Source organism: Pelobates fuscus, chromosome 1 (genome assembly GCF_036172605.1).
Source record: "Pelobates fuscus isolate aPelFus1 chromosome 1, aPelFus1.pri, whole genome shotgun sequence".
Taxonomy (NCBI): Eukaryota; Metazoa; Chordata; class Amphibia; order Anura; family Pelobatidae; genus Pelobates; species Pelobates fuscus.
Genome location: NC_086317.1, coordinates 157,306,855 through 157,328,639, shown reverse-complemented (window position 1 = coordinate 157,328,639; position 21,785 = coordinate 157,306,855).

Below are 21,785 nucleotides of genomic sequence, written 5' to 3'. Positions count from 1 at the left end.
TGCTCTAAATCCATATTCGGCTAGTTCTTATTCAAATAGGCTACAGTATGCACTAAGTTCTATTTCACAAATTCTACTTTTCTTTACGTATATTCCCTGTTCGGTCATATTGCTACTGATACCTTTTTTTGTCAGTTTGGGGATATAATTAGCTTGTTTAAAAATCTGCCTTGTGATTTTTCTTTCTATGTTAACCAGTTAATTTGTTTTACTACTTTTTAAAATATCCACGTCTATCATAAACGTACGGTTTCTATACACTGTGGCAGGATGGCCAGGCTCGTCACAAACTTCAAATGCAACAGTCAGGATAAAATAGTACTGCAGTTTATTGTCACTTTCCACAATATATACAAGGTTGTGCTCTCCCACAAAATAAAACAAAAAGAAAATAAATCCTACTCCAACTTGGAGACTTACTAAACAACAGTATTACTAACTATCCAACTGGCCAGCTAATCTAGTTCCCAGTTTTAAACAAAATGAAATACAGCACTTTAAGCAGGTTTCACACAGTACCTTTGTCTCAGGCTTAACTGCCTCCTCTCTCCCAGCTGTTAGACTCTCTGATGTCTTCAGAGGCTAACCTTTTAAAACCCTAGTGCTGGTTAATTACATTCACCTGGTATATAACATTCAAGGGGTGACTCCCACCAATTAACCCCATCATGCTGGGAATAGAGAGCACTCCAATCTATTACTAACATAGAAAGCCTCTCTGACCTTGCCACAACACATATTTACCTATTAAACACTTCATTTTGTCACATATACTAATAAATACTGTTTATAAACACAATATCCGGCACATAAACGTCTGTACTATTCATTTTCCATATAATCACGCTGTCACATATTTTTGGCTTTACAGACTGCATCGGTTTCTCGCTTTTTCTGCGCTAAAGTTGTTTATTTCAAGGTCTTTTATTACAGGAACAGGTATTGTATTTTATCACTTTGCATTATAAAGCCATAGGCCTAAAATGTTTACATATTGGGTTTTATTACTTACCTCCACACCTGTCGTTAACTATGGAATTTTTCTTCGGTTAACCCTTAGCTCCAGTATTATTCTAGGCTTCCCCCGGTTCTACACAGTTAAACCGTTTCACATAACGTAATTTCTTTATGTCAAACCAAGGTATAGTTCACAACTCGTTTGTTACTACACCTCATATAAAACCTATCACGGTCTCAAGTTCATTACTACTTTTCCACAGGCTTACGCCCACGGTACGTTAATTCTTTACTATTATTTCTACTCAGACATACGGTCATACAGCCATCAGGCTCCGGAAAACACCAAAACCTGACCCGGTACTCAGCCATACCTTCAGGTACTTACGTCTATACGCAAATACGTCCAATCGTCACCCCAAGGCCTCATCCAGCCTTCTCACAAATATCTATTTCAGCCCAGTCACACACTTAAACCTTCCAGATCCCTCAATGCAGGATCTCACGTTGCGCCCCTAACAAACAACCTACTCCCAATTCAAATCATACGCCACCACGATACGCATAAATACGTCAACATCTGTCTTAAAGCCTCAGGACTCTTCCTCAAGGACAGCATAAGACGAGACTTACCACACTTATTACCACCAGAAGGTTCCAGATACCATTCGCAAGAAGTCAAGGTTAGTATCTACACAACATTCCAGTCCTCTCACCTTATCCTTAAATATACAATCGAACTGGCTACAGGGTCTAGGCTAATGCCTTAGCGCACCCTATCAGAAAACCGTCCCAGCGAGGCCTGCCATCCCCCCCCACCTCAACACGGAGGTACGGCCCCACGCCCAAATCATAGTTACAAGCCTCGCATGCCCTACTACAGGGCGCTAGTCAGGGCCTCACCTGTCACGGCCACACGTTTTGATTTCTCTCTACTGTCACCGAGAGGCCAACATCCCGCCACCACGTCTGTGGCAACTACGTCATAAGCCAAATCATAGGTAGAGCCTCTCACCGCCACTTGGCATTAGCAGGGCCTCACCTATCCAAACATTCAACAGTTAAGTTTTTCGCTTTGGCATCTAGCATTACAGTCCAGTTCTTCCATATACACCACCCCACATACCCCGCCTACTTACCTTATGCCCCTTCTAATATATCTTTCACATAATCATTCCTTTTAGAATGTCCCAAGAACCTATTCCAACCAAAGAATTGACAGAAGAAACTCCATTCACGCCTACCAGACCCGGGTCTCCAGGCGAATCACTCACTCTTTCAAACCCTTTTCAAACTCTTTCAAGGCCAGGGACTAGCTCTCAAGGACAACCACCAAGCAACAGCACGGCCACCCAGGATACCCTGGCAGAGATCTTGGCCAATCTACAGACCCTCAATAGCAGGCTATCTAAGGTGGAAAGCGCCATCTCCTCCCCAGGTACTACCACGGTAGTCCCAGTCGCTTTCACGGCTGTACCTACTATACCAACATGCCCTCCTATACTCCCCCCTCCAGCACTGGGCACAGCCATTACACCATTTGAGTCACCAGCACACTCCGTCCCTGACTCTATCAGGAAAGATATCCTAGACGGGAAGGATGTGTGTCTGATGTCCTTGCTCATAGCCTCACAGGATGTACTTGAGAACAAGGCATTCAATTGCGGTGATATCTCTGTGGTGCTCAAGACAAGGGATCCCAGGCTTAATCATCTGGTGGATTATCTCACCACAGGGTTCACTAAAGGGTTTCTCATGGGTATTGTAGCCTTTCCCCCAGGTACACTAGAATGCCCTAATCTCCAGTCAGCACGTTTAGACCCAGTCTCCATAGACACTCTCATTGCCTATGAAATCACCAACGGTTTCATGATCGGCCCCTTCACCTCTTCACCATTCTCCTCCTGGCGCACTAACCCCATTGGTATTGCTATTCACAAATATTCTACAAAAAAAAAAAGTCTAATTATTGATTTATCGGCACCGCACTCCTCTTTTGTTCCAAGCATAAACGCACTCATTCCAGCAGACAAATTCTCACTTCAGTACGTAACCATCGACGACGCCATACAGTCCATCATATCATCTGGTAATCGACCCTGGCTTAGCAAAACGGACATCACAAACGCGTTTAAATTACTACCCATGCACCCCTCACTCTGGCACTTACACAGTGTTAAATGGCGAGGGAAATATTACTTCTCTACACGACTCACTTTCGGTTCTCGAAGCAGCCCCAAACTGTTCGACATTTTCGCAGAGTCACTATGCTGGCTGCTTCTGAACGTCACCAGGTGTCACTCCGTTATCCACTACCTCGACGACTTTTTACTAATAGAGCCAGGGTCACCTTCACCCACAGCAATCAGAAGCACTACTGCACTATTTTCCACACTTGGAGTCCCTTTGTCCACAGCCAAAACTATAGGCCCCACAACTAAATTGACCTTTCTGGGGATAGAACTGGACTCGGTTAACCTCAGAGCTAGCCTCCCCCACGAAAAACTGTCACGTTTGAGAGGGGAGATGACTTGTTCCTGCGGAATGATGTTTGCACTAGAAAATAACTTCAGTCCCTTCTCGGATCCCTGAACTTTGCGATGCGCATCATTCCGCAGGGATGGTCTTTCATATCCAGACTCCTTTGCCTGCTGCACGGAGTTCCGGACTCTGGCACAGTTTCTTTGGACCCCCACGCCAAGGCTGACTTGGGGGAAGTTTTTGAAGGACTGGAATGGAATCTCCATGTTTATTCCCCCTCTCTCCACCTCTTCACCCATCATCCACACAGACGCAGCAGCCAATACCGGTTTTGCAGCCATTTTTGGGAACCACTGGTTCAGGGGCCATTGGCCCACTGATACGGATGCCTTGCCAGGATTCAGAGAGACCTCAGCACTATTTGAAATTTATCCCATTGTGGCGGCCGCACACACCTGGGGTCATCTCTGGTCTGGCAAGGCAGTCAAATGCTACTCTGATAACTCGGCAGCTTGTGAAATCGTGAACAAAGGGCGATCATCTTCCCTGACCATCATGCGGCTGATTCGCAAGCTGACCTGGTTGGCAGCATCCGGCCAGTTTCACTTAGTTTGTTTTCACATCCCGGGTATTCACAACACGGCCGCTGACGCTCTTTCTCGTTCTCAATTTCAGGCATTTTCTCAGGCACTCCCAACGGCTCACCTACAACCATCCAGGACACCACGGTTCCACGATCTAATCCTGGATTAAGCACACTCTTGAACCACGCTAGAGCACTCACTCACCAAGCATTATCACCAAACACGGCTATCACTTACAATAGGGCTCTTAATATATTTAATAAATTCACAGCAGAGTTCGGTTTACAAGGTGACTTCTCTATTCAAACCATGGTGGCTTTTGCCTCTTTTTTCCACCTACACCTTAAACTATCTCACAACACCATTAAACTATATCTCACGGGGGTCCAGCACCACAGCCTCACCTTTTTTTCCTAACAACACACCTTTCCTGTCTTCATACCCCGTCAAAAAGGTTTTGAAAGGAATATCAAAGGTTTCACCTCCACTCTCTACCATTAGATTACCTATAGATGGGCCTATCTTCAGGTCACTTAGCAATCTCCTTGACACAGCCCCATTCGACATCGGCACAAATACGGTGATCAAATCTGCTTTATATCTCGCTTTCTACGGTTTTCTCAGACCTAGAGAGTTCACCGTAATTTGTCAAGGAGATACGAAGCTAAGACTTAAAATATCACACCTCACTAAAATAGAGGATCACTACCAACTTTCGATCCCTACAACTAAAACCAACCGGTCACTACACCCTACTATAATTCCTCTCTTCCCTACTGATAATGCCTGGTGTCCGGTAAAAGTACTAGACCACCTACGGTCAACTCTGCACGGTCACCTACTGGACTCTCCGCTCTTAACACTACAAGGGCACCCGTTAACCACAGCAAAATTGATGGTTCATATCAGAATTCTGTTATCTAAGCTCGGACACAACCCGATTGCATTCTCTAGGCACTCCTTCCGTATAGGAGCAGCCTCTAGCACTAACACACCGGTCCATATCATCAAGAGACTGGGGCGGTGGAAATCCTCCATATATACTGCATATATTCCACAGCCGGAGAAAGAGCTTCGCCAAGCTTTCAGCAACTTGGTTTTGTAAAAAATGCAATAAAGTGTGTATTTCTCTAATTTATCTTTTTGCCCTCTTTTATTTACAGGCCCACTCGTACGTTGGTTTCGGCACACCACAACCAACTTTGCTCACAGTTACTATCCATTACGTATTTAAATTCCGAGCACAAGTTAAAAGGCCTGAACTTGTGGAGGCCTGAATTTGTGGGAGGAGTAAGTCCCCTACTTAAACTCCCAGCCCCTACTCACCTCTGCCTTTCAGCTGATTGTTCCCACCCACCTACACCCTGTTATAATTACATTCTCCTTGGTGGGCCCTCTTTTATTTACAGGCCCACTCGTACGTTGGTTTCGGCACACCACAACCAACTTTGCTCACAGTTACTATCCATTACGTATTTAAATTCCGAGCACAAATATATATATATATATATATATATATATATATATATATATATATATATATATATATATATATATATATATATATATTATATATATATGTTTTAACACACCTCTGTTTTTATAATTTGAAATATAAGAATGTCTATAGATTATCGAAGTAGTCATGAGTCCCATTATCACCAGATAAATAACTTTTTAATTAATTATTTCCTTGCAAAGGATACACATTTCTATGATGTGCTAATAACGATATGATTTTTCATAATTTTTTCCCCCTTATGTTAGTAAGTAGTAGAAGGGCATTAAAAAATATGGTTTACTTGAGTCTTGCTAGATTAATTGCTTATGACATGTGGTGTTGATATATTATCAGTAAAAGCAGGTCATTTTGTTACAGTATTAATTATTCATTCATATATTTTTTAAATCGTGTTACAATTAGACAATGACAACGTGGTTATCTCAATGTAACACTTTCTAAATTAATAAACAATGAATTAATAATAATATAAGTTCCAATGTTATCTTTATTTATGCTAAAGTTTAGCGTATGAGAATTTCTGGCTGTTCTAATTAAAGTGGCACTGTCATGCCAAACTTACCTTTCCCCAATCGATTCCTCTTCTCTCCCTCTCTCAGGATCTGTTCTTCATTTCTTCCTGTCTGCTCTAGTTTTCTTTAAAAATTAAGACAACGTAGGGACTATTTCTCTTCTGGAGGTTTCCTACGCCATGACCAGCTATGGCCAGCGGAGGAGCAAAGTGTACTTTGTTTCCGGTGGTCAGAGCCATTTTCCCTTAATCCTTAGCTTTCCTCCCTGTTCCCGCGATGCTTCCTGTCAGTATTGCCGAACGTCCTGTCACTTAGATAGAACACTGGCAAAACTGCCGAATTGCGTCCTAACAGAATGAAAACAGATTCTATATTCGTGTTAGAACGCAATTCGGAACTTTGTTCAGATCACAATTTCATTTGAATGAATGAAACTCCGATCCTATTCGTGCTGTGGCTGCATCTTGCAGCTGTTTAGTAGATAACTCCCTAATTTCCACAGTATCAGGGTGTAATCTACCAAAAGGCTGAAAGATCTAAATTGGTCTTCCAGTCACATTTACTAATACTAAGTAAAGATTACTTAGTATTAGTAAATTCTAAAGTAGCTGCTCAATGTTAAAAAAACAAACAAAAAAACCCTAGTACCATAAAGGATAATGGTACTATTGTCCCCCCCCCCTCCGCCCCCACCCCTGTGCGGCAGGTGGGGGCCCTAAATAACAATAAGGGGGGGACCTATTGTCCTCCCCCCGGCCCCCACCTCTGAGCGGTGGGTGGGGGCCCTAAATAAGAATGTGGGAGGGGGACCTACTGTCCTCCCCCCTGGCCCCCACCCCTGCGTGGCATGTGGAGGCCCTAAATAACAATAAGGGGGGGGACTTACTGTCCTCCTCCCCAGCCCCCACCCCTGAGTGGTGGGTAGGGGCCCTAAATAAGAATGGGGGCGGACCTACTGTCCTTACCCCCACCCCTAAGCGGTGGGTGGGGGCAATAAATAACAATGGAGGGGGTACCTAGTGTCCTCCCACCCGGCCCCTACCACTGAGCGGCGGGTGGGGGCCCTAAATAACAATAAGGGGGGACCTACTGTCCTCCCCCCGACCCCCAACCCTGAGCGGCGGGTGAGGACCCTAAATAACAATAAGTGGGAGGGACCTACTGTCCTCCCCCCCCCCCCCGGCCCCCACCCCTGAGCTGCGGGTGGGGCCCTAAATGAAAATCCCCCACCTCCCAGGTGACTAGGGGAACAACCCCAAACCAAAAATAACTAACCTGTAAATAAAAATAAAACTTACCATTTGATGTCTTCTTTCTTCTAAAATCTTTATTTTTCAGCCCCAAAAAAGGCCAAATAAAAAACCATCATACCCATCGAACTTAAAATAAAATAAAAAATCTGAGCACAAAAAAAAAAACAGAAGAAAAAGAAAAAAACTTGATGCTAAATTTTTTTATCCATCTTCACCCGGTGAGTGCAAGGCGCAGACTGAGCTCCGCAGGGCAGGGAAAGGCTTATAAAGCCTTGCCCCGCCCTGCAATTTGGCTAAGAACACCCTGGTTGGTTTAAGCCAATCAGAATGCTCTCTGTCATTTTACACAGCGTGGGAAAGTTCTTCAGAATTTTCCCATGCTGTGTAATTTTACTCATAACACCCAGATTGGTGGGCTTGGAATCTAACCAATCAGAGTGCTCTTTGTCATTTTACACAGAACGAAAAGAACTTTGCCACGCTGTGTAAAATGACACAGAGCACTCTGATTGGATGGATTTGAAGACCACCAATCAGAGAGTTATGAGCAAAATTGCACAGCGTGGGAAAATTCCAAAGAACTTTCCCACACTGTGTAAAATGACACAGAACACATTGATTGAATGGATTTCAAGCCCACCAATCAGAGTGTTATGAGTCAAATTACACAGTGTGGGAAAAATCCAAAGAACTTTCCCACGCTGTGTAAAATGACAAAGAGCACACTGTTTGGCTTAAACCAACCAATCAGAGTGTTCTTAGCCTAATTGCAGGGTGGGGCAAGGCTTTATAAGCCTTCCCCGCCCTGCAGAGCTCAGTCTGCGTGGAGCCCTGCATGGGTGAAGATGGATTATTTTTTTTAGCGTCAGGTTTTTTCTTTTTCGTCTGTTTTTTTTTGTGCTCTGATTTTTTTTAATTTCATTTTAAGTTCGACAGGTATGATGGTTTTTTATTTGGCCTTTTTTGGGGCTGAAAAATGAAGATTTTAGAAGAAAGAAGACATCAAATGGTAAGTTTTATTTTTCATTACAGGTTAGTTATTTTATTCCCCCCTCACTATTTTTAGGGTCAGGGGGGTAGGTAGGGGATAGCTTTTATTTGGGTGGGGGGATGACTAGGGGCTTGGGGGACCCAAGTCACCCTGGAAGGGGGGGATTTTCATTTAGGGCCCCCACCTGCCGCTCAGGGGCGGGGGACGGGGGAAGGACAGTAGGCCCCCCTTATTGTTATTTATGACCCCCTCCCGCCGCGCAGGGGTGGGGGCCGGGGGGAGGACAGTAGGTTCCCCCCACATTCTTATTTAGGGCCCCCACCCACCGCGCAGCGGTGGGGGCCGAGGGAGAGGACAATAGCCCCCCATCATTGTTATTTAGGGCCCCCACCCACCGCGCAGGGGTTGGGGTCAGGGGAGAGGAAAATAGGTCCCCACCTTATTGTTATTTAGGGCTGCTCACTGGTGGGGGCGGGGGGGAGGAGAATAGCTCCACCCCTCTCATTATCCTTTAGGGTACTATGGTTATTTTTTTTATTTTTTTACACTGACTGCTCACTGTTTACTAAACATGCCCCTACTCGCGGTATAGCGAGTAGGGACAGAATTTACTAATACTAAGTAATCTTAACTTAGTATTAGTAAATGTGGCTGGAAGACCAATTTAGGTCTTTCAGCCTTTTGGTAGATTACTCCCTGATACCGTGGTAATTAGGGAGTTATCTACTAAGCAGCTGCAAGATGCAGCCGCGGCATGAATAGGATCTGAGTTTCATAATGGAGAAACTGTTCTCATTCTGTTAGGACGCAATTCGGCAGTTTTGCCGGCGTTCTGTCTAAGTGACAGGACGTTTGGCAATACTGACAGGAAGCATCGGGGGAACAGGGAGGAAAGCTAAGGATTATGGGAAAATTGCTCTGACCACTGGAAACGAAGTACACTTTGCTCCTCCGCTGATCATAGCTGGTCATAGCATAGGAAACCTACAGAAGATAAATAGTCTCTACTTTGTCTTAATTTTTAAAGAAAACTAGAGCAGACAGGAAGAAATGAAGAATAGCTCCCGAGAGAGGGAGAGAAGAGGAATTGATTGGGGGAAAGATAAGTTTGGCATGACAGTGCCACTTTAATTAGAACAGCCAAAGTGGAAATGCATTGCTTACATACCTTTTACATATCATTAATCACAGTTTCCTGTATATTTGCTTATAATGCTATACTGCCATCTTGTGGACGTTTTCTGCCATCCTTGTATATAATATACACTGCTCACAAAAATGAAGGGAACACAAAAATAACACATCGTAGATCTGAATGAATTAAATATTCTTCTGAAATACTTTGTTCTTTACATAGTTGAATATGCTAACAACAAAATCAAACAAAAATAAAAAAATGGAAATCAAATTTTTCAACCCATGGAGGTCTGGATTTGGAGTCACACTCAAAATTAAGGTGGAAAAACACACTACAGGCTGATCCAACTTTGATGTAATGTCCTTAAAACAAGTCAAAATGAGGCTAAGTAGTGTGTGTGGCCTCCACGTGCCTGCATGACCTCCCTATAACGACTGTGCATGCTCTTAATGAGTAGTGATGTCGCAAACACAAAATTTTCGGTTCGCGAAAAGCGAACGTGAACTTCCGCAAACGTCCGCGAACCGGCGAACCGGGCGAACCGGGCGAACCGGGCGAACCGCCATTTACTTCAATGGGCAGGCGAATTTTAAAACCCACAGGGACTCTTTCTGGCCACAAAAGTGATGGAAAAGTCGTTTCAAGGGGACTAACACCTGGACTGTGGCATGCCAGAGGGGGATCCATGGCAAAACTCCCATGGAAAATTACACAGTTGATGCAGAGTCTGGTTTTAATCCATAAAGGGCAGAAATCACCTAACATTCCTAAATAACAATGGATATGGATTGAAACCTGACATATGACATATTGACACCTTGACATATGGATTGACACCTGTCCTCAGAGACCCTGATACACACTGACACAGAGCAGAATAGGGACTGTTCACCCTACATAGGGTTACTTGGCAGGTATGGATTGACACCTGTCCTCAGAGACCATGATACACACTGCCACAGAGCAGAATAGAGACTGTTCCCCCTACATAGGGTCACTTGGCAGATATGGATTGACACCTGTCCTCAGAGCCCCTGATACACACTGACACAGAGCAGAATAGAGACTGTTCCCCCTACATAGGGTCACTTGGCAGATGTGGATTGACACTTGTCCTCAGAGACCATGATACACACTGACACAGAGCAGAATAGAGACTGTTCCCCCTACATATGGTCACTTGGCAGATATGGATTGACACCTGTCCTCAGAGACCATGATAAACACTGACACAGAGCAGAATAGAGACTGTTCCCCCACATAGGGTCACTTGGCAGATATAGATTGACACCTGTCCTCAGAGATCATGATACACACTGACACAGAGCAGAATAGAGACTGTTCCCCCTACATAGGGTCACTTGGCAGATATGGATTGACACCTGTTCTCAGAGACCATGATACACACTGACACAGAGCAGAATAGAGACTATTCCCCCTACATAGGGTCACGTGGCAGATATGGATTGACACCTGTCCTCAGAGACCATGATACACACTGACACAGAGCAGAATAGAGACTGTTCCCCCTACATAGGGTCACTTGGCAGATATGGATTGACACCTGTCCTAAGGATCCCTGATACACACTGACACAGAGCAGAATAGGGACTGTTCCCCCTACATAGGGTCACTTGGCAGGTAGGGATTGACACCTGTCCTCAGAGATCATGATACACACTGCCACAGAGCAGAATAGAGACTGTTCCCCCTACATAGGGTCACTTGGAAGATATGGATTGACACCTGTCCTCAGAGCCCCTGATACACACTGACACAGAGCAGAATAGAGACTGTTCCCCCTACATAGGGTCACTTGGCAGATATAGATTGACACCTGTCCTCAGAGACCATGATACACACTGACACAGAGCGGATTAGAGACTGTTTCCCCTATATAGGGTCACTTGGCAGATATGGATTGACACCTGTCCTCAGAGATCATGATACACACAGACACAGAGCAGAATAGAGACTGTTTCCCCTACATAGGGTCACTTGGCAGGTATGGATTGACACCTATCCTAAGGATCCCTGATACACACTAACACAGAGCAGAATAGGGACTGTTCCCCCTACATAGGGTCACTTGGCAGATATGGATTGACACCTGTCCTCAGAGACCATGATACACACTGACACAGAGCAGTATAGAGACTGTTCCCCCTACATAGGGTCACTTGGCAGATATTGATTGACACCTTTCCTCAGAGACCATGATACACACAGACACAGAGCAGAATAGAGACTGTTCCCCCTACATAGGGTCACTTGGCAGATATGGATTGACACCTGCCCTAAGGATCCCTGATACACACTGACACAGAGCAGAATAGGGACTGTTCCCCCTACATAGGGTCACTTGCAGGGGCGTATTAGCCGCGAGGCAAACAAGGCATTTGCCTTGGGCGGCATTTTCCAGGGGGCGGCAAAAAACGCCGCCCCCAAATGCCCAAGGCAAATGTCTTGTTAGCCTTGCGGCTAACTGACATGCCGTCTGGGTGGGCGGGCGGTCGGTCTGCTGGGCGGCGCTGGCGGGCAGGCGGCTGGCGAGGGAACACTTCCTCTGAGCTGTCTGCTCAGCTCCCTCGCGCGCCGCAGAGTGAGGCTGGGAGCCGGAATATGACGTCATATTCCGGCTCCAAGCCTCACTCTGCGGCGCGCGAGGGAGCTGAGCAGACAGCTCAGAGGAAGTGCTCCCTCGCCAGCGCCGCCCAGCAGCCACTGGACCACCAGGGAGAAATTGGAACCCCCCCAGCATTCCCAAAGGGGGGGGGGGGTTAAATATGTGAGTGAGTATGTGTGTGTGTGAATGTCTGTGTGTGTGTCTGTTAGTGTGTGTGTGTGTGTATGTCTGTTAGTGTGTGTGAATGTCTGTTAGTGTGTCTGTGTGTGTGTATGTCTGTTAGTGTGTGTGTGTGTATGTCTGTTAGTGTGTGTGAATGTCTGTTAGTGTGTCTGTTAGTGTGTGTGAATGTCTGTTAGTGTGTCTGTTAGTGTGTGTGTATGTCTGTTAGTGTGTGTATGTATGTCTGTTAGTGCGTGTGTGTGTATCTGTTAGTGTGAGTGTGTGTGTATCTGCTAGTGAGTGTGTGTCTGTTAGTGTGTGTCTGTAAGTGTGTGTGTGTTTCTGTTAGCGAGTCTGTGTTTCTGTTAGCTAGTGTATGCGTATCTGTAAGTGAATGTGTGTGTGTGTGTATTTAGAAGGCGGGGAAGGGTGGGGGTGGTGCGGGCAGGGGGAAGGGTTGGATGGGGGTGGCGCGGGCGGGAGGGGGGCGCCTGAGTTTTGTCCTGCCTAGGGCAGCACAAAACCAGGATACACCACTGGTCACTTGGCAGATATGGATTGACACCTGTCCTCAGAGACCATGACACACACTGCCACAGAGCAGAATAGGGACTATTCCCCCTACATAGGGTCACGTGGCAGGTATGGATTGACATCTATCCTAAGGATCCCTGATACACACTGACACAGAGCAGAATAGGGACTGTTGCCCCTACACAGGGTCACTTGGCAGATATGGATTGACACCTGTCCTCAGAGACCATGATACACACTGACACAGAGCAGAATAGAGACTGTTCCCCCTACATAGGGTCACTTGGCAGATATGGATTGACACCTGTCCTCAGAGACCATGATACACACTGCCACAGAGCAGAATAGAGACGGTTCCCCCTACATAGGGTCACTTGGCAGATATGGATTGACACCTGTCCTCAGAGCCCCTGATACACACTGACACAGAGCAGAATAGGGACTGTTCCCCCTACATAGGGTCACTTGGCAGGTATGGATTGACACCTGTCCTCAGAGCCCCTGATACACACTGACACAGAGCAGAATAGAGTCTGTTCGCCCTACATAGGGTCACTTGGCAGATATAGATTGACACCTGTCCTCAGAGACCATGATACACACTGACACAGAGCAGAATAGAGACTGTTCCCCCTACATAGGGTCACTTGGCAGATATGGATTGACACCTGTCCTCAGAGATCATGATACACATTGACACAGAACAGAATAGAGACTGTTCCCCCTACATAGGGTCACTTGGCAGGTATGGATTGACACCTATCCTAAGGATCCCTGATACACACTGACACAGAGCAGAATAGGGTCACTTGGCAGATATCGATTGACACTTGTCCTCAGAGACCATGATACACACAGACACAGAGCAGTATAGAGACTGTTCCCCCTACATAGGGTCACTTGGCAGATATGGATTGAAACCTGTCCTAAGGATCCCTGATACACACTGACACAGAGCAGAATAGGGACTGTTCCCCCTACATAGGGTCACTTGGCAGGTATGGATTGACACCTGTCCTCAGAGCCCCTGATACACACTGACACAGAGCAGAATAGAGACTGTTCCCCCTACATAGGGTCACTTGGCAGATATAGATTGACACCTGTCCTCAGAGACCATGATACACACTGACACAGAGCAAAATAGAGACTGTTCCCCCTACATAGGGTCACTTGGCAGATATGGATTGACACCTGTCCTCAGAGATCATGATACACACTGACACAGAGCAGAATAGAGACTGTTCCCCCTACATAGGGTCACTTGGCAGGTATGGATTGACACCTATCCTAAGGATCCCTGATACACACTGACACAGAGCAGAATAGGGACTGTTCCCCCTACATAGGGTCACTTGGCAGATATGGATTGACACCTGTCCTCAGAGACCATGATACACACTGACACAGAGCAGAAAAGAGACTGTTCCCCCTACATAGGGTCACTTGGCAGATATGGATTGACACCTGTCCCCAGAGATCATGATACACACTGACAAAGACCAGAATAGAGACAGTTCCCCCTACATAGGGTCACTTGGCAGATATGGATTGACACCTGTCCACAGAGACCATGATACACACTGACACAGAGCAGTATAGAGACTGTTCCCCCTACATAGGGTCACATGGCAGATATGGATTGACACCTGTCCTCAGAGACCATGATACACACAGACACAGAGCAGAATAGAGACGGTTCCCCCGACATAGGGTCACTTGGCAGATATAGATTGACAACTGTCCTCAGAGACCATAATACACACTGACACAGAGCAGAATAGAGACTGTTCCCCCTACATAGGGTCACTTGGCAGATGTGGATTGACACCTGTCCTCAGAGATCATGATACACACTGACACAGAGCAGAATAGAGACTGTTCCCCCTACATAGGGTCACTTGGCAGATATGGATTGACACCTGTCCTCAGAGACCATGATACACACTGACACAGAGCAGAATAGAGACTGTTCCCCCTACACAGGGTCACTTGGCAGATATGGATTGACACCTGTCCTCAGAGACCATGATACACACTGACACAGAGCAGAATAGAGACTGTTCCCCTACATAGGGTCACTTGGCAGGTATGGATTGACACCTGTCCTAAGGATCCCTGATACACACTGACACAGAGCAGAATAGGGACTGTTCCCCCTACATAGGGTCACTTGGCAGGTATGGATTGACACCTGTCCTCAGAGACCATGATACACACTGCCACAGAGCAGAATAGAGACGGTTCCCCCTACATAGGGTCACTTGGCAGATATGGATTGACACCTGTCCTCAGAGCCCTTGATACACACTGACACAGAGCAGAATAGGGACTGTTCCCCCTACATAGGGTCACTTGGCAGGTATGGATTGACACCTGTCCTCAGAGCCCCTGATACAAACTGACACAGAGCAGAATAGAGACGGTTCCCCCTACATAGGGTCACTTGGCAGATATAGATTGACAACTGTCCTCAGAGACCATAATACACACTGACACAGAGCAGAATAGAGACTGTTCCCCCTACATAGGGTCACTTGGCAGATATGGATTGACACCTGTCCTCAGAGATCATGATACACACTGACACAGAGCAGAATAGAGACTTTTCCCCCTACATAGGGTCACTTGTCAGATATGGATTGACACCTGTCCTCAGAGACCATGATACACACTGACACAGAGCAGAATAGAGACTGTTCCCCTACATAGGGTCACTTGTCAGATATGGATTGACACCTGTCCTAAGGATCCCTGATACACACTGACACAGAGCAGAATAGGGACTGTTCCCCCTACATAGGGTCACTTGGCAGGTATGGATTGACACCTGTCCTCAGAGACCATGATACACACTGCCACAGAGCAGAATAGAGACGGTTCCCCCTACATAGGGTCACTTGGCAGATAAGGATTGACACCTGTCCTCAGAGCCCCTGATACACACTGACACAGAGCAGAATAGGGACTGTTCCCCCTACATAGGGTCACTTGGCAGGTATGGATTGACACCTGTCCTTTAGAGCCCCTGATACACACTGACACAGAGCAGAATAGAGACTGTTCCCCCTACATAGGGTCACTTGGCAGATATAGATTGACACCTGTCCTCAGAGACCATAATACACACTGACACAGAGCAGAATAGAGACTGTTCCCCTACATAGGGTCACTTGGCAGATATAGATTGACACCTGTCCTCAGAGACCATGATACACACTGACACAGAGCAGAATAGAGACTGTTCCCCCTACATAGGGTCATTTGGCAGATATTGATTGACACCTGTCCTCAGAGACCATGATACACACTGCCACAGAGCAGAATAGAGACTGTTCCCCCTACATAGGGTCACTTGGCAGATATGGATTGACACCTGTCCTCAGAGCCCCTGATACACACTGACACAGAGCAGAATAGAGACTGTTCCCCCAACATAGGGTCACTTGACAGATGTGGATTGACACCTGTCCTCAGAGCCCCTGATACACACTGACACAAAGCAGAATAGGGACTGTTCCGCCTACATAGGGTCACTTGGCAGGTATGGATTAACACCTGTCCTCAGAGCCCCAGATACACACTGACACAGAGCAGAATAGAGACTGTTCCCCCTACATAGGGTCACTTGGCAGATATAGATTGACACCTGTCCTCAGAGACCATAATACACACTGACACAGAGCAGAATAGAGACTGTTCCCCCTACATAGGGTCACTTGGCAGATATGGATTGACACCGGTCCTCAGAGATCATGATACACACTGACACAGAGCAGAATAGAGACTGTTCCCCCTACATAGGGTCACTTGGCAGATATGGATTGACACCTGTCCTCAGAGACCATGATACACACTGACAAAGAGCAGAATAGAGATTGTTCCCCTACATAGGGTCACTTGGCAGATATGGATTGACACCTGTCCTAAGGATCCCTGATACACACTGACACAGAGCAGAATAGGGACTGTTCCCCCTACATAGGGTCACTTGGCAGGTATGGATTGACACCTGTCCTCAGAGCCCCTGATAAACACTGACACAGAGCAGAATAGGGACTGTTCCCCCTACATAGGGTCACTTGGCAGGTATGGATTGACACCTGTCCTCAGAGCCCCTGATACACACTGACACAGAGCAGAATAGAGACTGTTCCCCCTACATAGGGTCACTTGGCAGATATAGATTGACACCTGTCCTCAGAGACCATAATACACACTGACACAGAGCAGAATAGAGACTGTTCCCCCTACATAGGGTCACTTGGCAGATATGGATTGACACCTGTCCTCAGAGATCATGATACACACTGACACAGAGCAGAATAGAGACTGTTCCCCCTACATAGGGTCACTTGGCAGATATGGATTGACACCTGTCCTCAGAGACCATGATACACACTGACACAGAGCAGAATAGAGACTGTTCCCCCTACATAGGGTCACTTGGCAGATATTGATTGACACCTGTCCTCAGAGTCCATGATACACACAGACACAGAGCATAATAAAGACTGTTCCCTACATAGGGTCACTTGGCAGGTATGGATTGACACCTATCCTAAGGATCCCTGATACACACTGACACAGAGCAGAATAGGGACTGTTCCCCCTACATAGGGTCACTTGGCAGATATAGATTGACACCTGTCCTCAGAGACCATGATACACACTGACACAGAGCAGAATAGAGACTGTTCCCCTACATAGGGTCACTTGGCAGATATGGATTGACACCTGTCCTAAGGATCCCTGATACACACTGACACAGAGCAGAATAGGGACTGTTCCCCCTACATAGGGTCACTTGGCAGGTATGGATTGACACCTGTCCTCAGAGACCATGGTACACACTGCCACAGAGCAGAATAGAGACGGTTCCCCCTACATAGGGTCACTTGGCAGATATGGATTGACACCTGTCCTCAGAGCCCCTGATACACACTGACACAGAGCAGAATAGGGACTGTTCCCCCTACATAGGGTCACTTGGCAGGTATGGATTGACACCTGTCCTCAGAGCCCCTGATACACACTGACACAGAGCAGAATAGAGACTGTTCCCCCTACATAGGGTCACTTGGCAGATATAGATTGACACCTGTCCTCAGAGACCATAATACACACTGACACAGAGCAGAATAGAGACTGTTCCCCATACATAGGGTCACTTGGCAGATATGGATTGACACCTGTCCTCAGAGACCATGATAAACACTGACACAGAGCAGAATAGAGACTGTTCCCCCTACATAGGGTCACTTGGCAGATATGGATTGACAACTGTCCTCAGAGATCATGAGAACACACTGACAAAGAGCAGAATAGAGACTGTTCCCCCTACATAGGGTCACTTGGCAGATATGGATTGACACCTGTCCACAGAGACCATGATACACACTGACACAGAGCAGTATGGAGACTGTTCCACCTACATAGGGTCACTTGGCAGATATTGATCGACACCTGTCCTCAGAGACCATGATACACACAGACACAGTGCAGAATAGAGACTGTTCCCCCTACATAGGGTCACTTGGCAGATATGGATTGACACCTGTCCAAAGGATCTCTGATACACACTGACACAGAGCAGAATAGGGACTGTTCCCCCTACATAGGGTCACTTGGCAGGTATGGATTGACACCTGTCCTCAGAGACCATGATACACACTGCCACAGAGCAGAATAGAGACGGTTCCCCCTACATAGGGTCACTTGGCAGGTATGGATTGACACCTATCCTAAGGATCCCTGATACACACTGACACAGAGCAGAATAGGGACTGTTCCCCCTACATTGGGTCACTTGGCAGATATGGATTGACACCTGTCCTCAGAGACCATGATACACACTGACACAGAGCAGAATAGAGACTGTTCCCCCTACATAGAGTCACTTGGCAGATATGGATTGACACCTGTCCTCAGAGATCATGATAACACTGACACAGAGCAGAATAGAGACTGTTCCCCCTACATAGGGACACTTGGCAGATATGGATTGACACCTGTCCTCAGAGCCCCTGATACACACAGACACAGAACAGAATAGGGACTGTTCCCCCTACATAGGGTCACTTGGCAGATATGGATTGAAACCTGCCCTAAGGATCCCTTATACACACTGACACAGAGCAGAATAGGGACTGTTCCCCCTACATAGGGTCACTTGGCAGGTATGGATTGACACCTGTCCTCAGAGCCCCTGATACACACTGACACAGAGCAGAATAGCGACTGTTCCCCCTACATAGGGTCACTTGGCAGATATAGATTGATACCTGTCCTCAGAGACCATGATACACACTGACACAGAGCAAAATAGAGACTGTTCCCCCTACATAGGGTCACTTGGCAGATATGGATTGACACCTGTCCTCAGAGATCATGATACACACTGACACAGAGCAGAATAGAGACTGTTCCCCCTACATAGGGTCACTTGGCAGGTATGGATTGACACCTATCCTAAGGATCCCTGATACACACTGACACAGAGCAGAATAGGGACTGTTCCCCCTAAAAAGGGTCACTTGGCAGATATGGATTGACACCTGTCCTCAGAGACCATGATACACACTGACACAGAGCAGAATAGAGACTGTTCCCCCTACATAGGGTCACTTGGCAGATATGGATTGACACCTGTCCACAGAGACCATGATACACACTGACACAGAGCAGTATAGAGACTGTTCCCCCTACATAGGGTCACATGGCAGATATGGATTGACACCTGTCCTCAGAGACCATGATACACACAGACACAGAGCAGAATAGAGACTGTTCCCCCTACATAGGGTCACTTGTCAGATATGGATTGACACCTGTCCTAAGGATCCCTGATACAAACTGACACAGAGCAGAATAGGGACTGTTCCCCCTACATAGGGTCACTTGGCAGGTATTGATTGACACCTGTCCTCAGAGACCATGATACACACTGCCACAGAGCAGAATAGAGACGGTTACCCCTACATAGGGTCACTTGTCAGGTATGGATTGACACCTATCCTAAGGATCCCTGATACACACTGACACAGAGCAGAATAGAGACTGTTCCCCTACATAGGGTCACTTGGCAGATATGGATTGACACCTGTCCTAAGGATCCCTGATACACACTGACACAGAGCAGAATAGGGACTGTTCCCCCTACATAGGGTCACTTGGCAGGTATGGATTGACACCTGTCCTCAGAGACCATGATACACACTGCCACAGAGCAAAATAGAGACGGTTCCCCCTACATAGGGTCACTTGGCAGATATGGATTGACACTTGTCCTCAGAGCCCCTGATACACACTGACACAGAGCAGAATAGGGACTGTTCCCCCTACATAGGGTCACTTGGCAGGTATGGATTGACACCTGTCCTCAGAGCCCCTGATACACACTGACACAGAGCAGAATAGAGACTGTTCCCCCTACATAGGGTCACTTGGCAGATATAGATTGACACCTGTCCTCAGAGACCATAATACACACTGACACAGAGCAGAATAGAGAATGTTCCCCCTACATAGGGTCACTTGGCAGATATGGATTGACACCTGTCCTCAGAGATCATGATACACAGTGACACAGAGCAGAATAGAGACTGTTCCCCCTACATAGGGTCACTTGGCAGATATGGATTGACACCTGTCCTCAGAGACCATGATACACACTGACACAGAGCAGAATAGAGACTGTTCCCCCTTCATAGGGTCACTTGGCAGATATTGATTGACACCTGTCTTCAGAGACCATGATACACACAGACACAGAGCATAATAAAGAATGTTCCCTACATAGGGTCACTTGGCAGGTATGGATTGACACCTATCCTAAGGATCCCTGATACACACTGACACAGAGCAGAATAGGGACTGTTCCCCCTACATAGGGTCACTTGGCAGATATAGATTGACACCTGTCCTCAGAGACCATGATACACACTGACACAGAGCAGAATAGAGACTGTTCCCCCTACATAGGGTCACTTGGCAGATATGGATTGACACCTGTCCTAAGGATCCCTGATACACACTGACACAGAGCAGAATAGGGACTGTTCCCCCTACATAGGGTCACTTGGCAGGTATGGATTGACACCTGTCCTCAGAGACCATGATACACACTGCCACAGAGCAGAATAGAGACGGTTCCCCCTACATAGGGTCACTTGGCAGATATGGATTGACACCTGTCCTCAGAGCCCCTGATACACACTGACACAGAGCAGAATAGGGACTGTTCCCCCTACATAGGGTCACTTGGCAGGTATGGATTGACACCTGTCCTCAGAGCCCCTGATACACACAGACACAGAGCAGAATAGAGACTGTTCCCCCTACATAGGGTCACTTGGCAGATATAGATTGACACCTTTCCTCAGAGACCATAATACACACTGACACAGAGCAGAATAGAGACTGTTCCCCCTACATAGGGTCACTTGGCAGATATGGATTGACACCTGTCCTCAGAGATCATGATACACACTGACACAGAGCAGAATAGAGACTGTTCCCCCTACATACGGTCACTTGGCAGGTATTGTTTGACACCTATCCTAAGGATCCCCGATACACACTGACACAGAGCAGAATAGGAACTGTTCCCCCTACATAGGGTCACTTGGCAGATATGGATTGACACCTGTCCTCAGAGACCATGATACACACTGACACAGAGCAGAATAGAGACTGTTCCCCCTACATAGGGTCACTTGGCAGATATGGATTGACACCTGTCCTCAGAGATCATGATACACACTGACAAAGAGCATGTCAGGGTACCTGTGGTCTCTACCTCCGAAAGAGGTAGAGACTTAGCTGTTCCTCCATCCAGACGGCCTGATGGCACCCTTCCCCACGGTCTATCCCGTCATGCAAGGCCGGCCGTGAGGGAGTGACTGCCTTTTACAGCATCTAGGCAGGAAGTTGTCATCAGGACACTCCTCCGGAACGAGCTGTCACTCAATTGCTGCAGGACCAATCAGGAAGCCTCGGAGGCGTGGTTACTGCTCTGAACAGG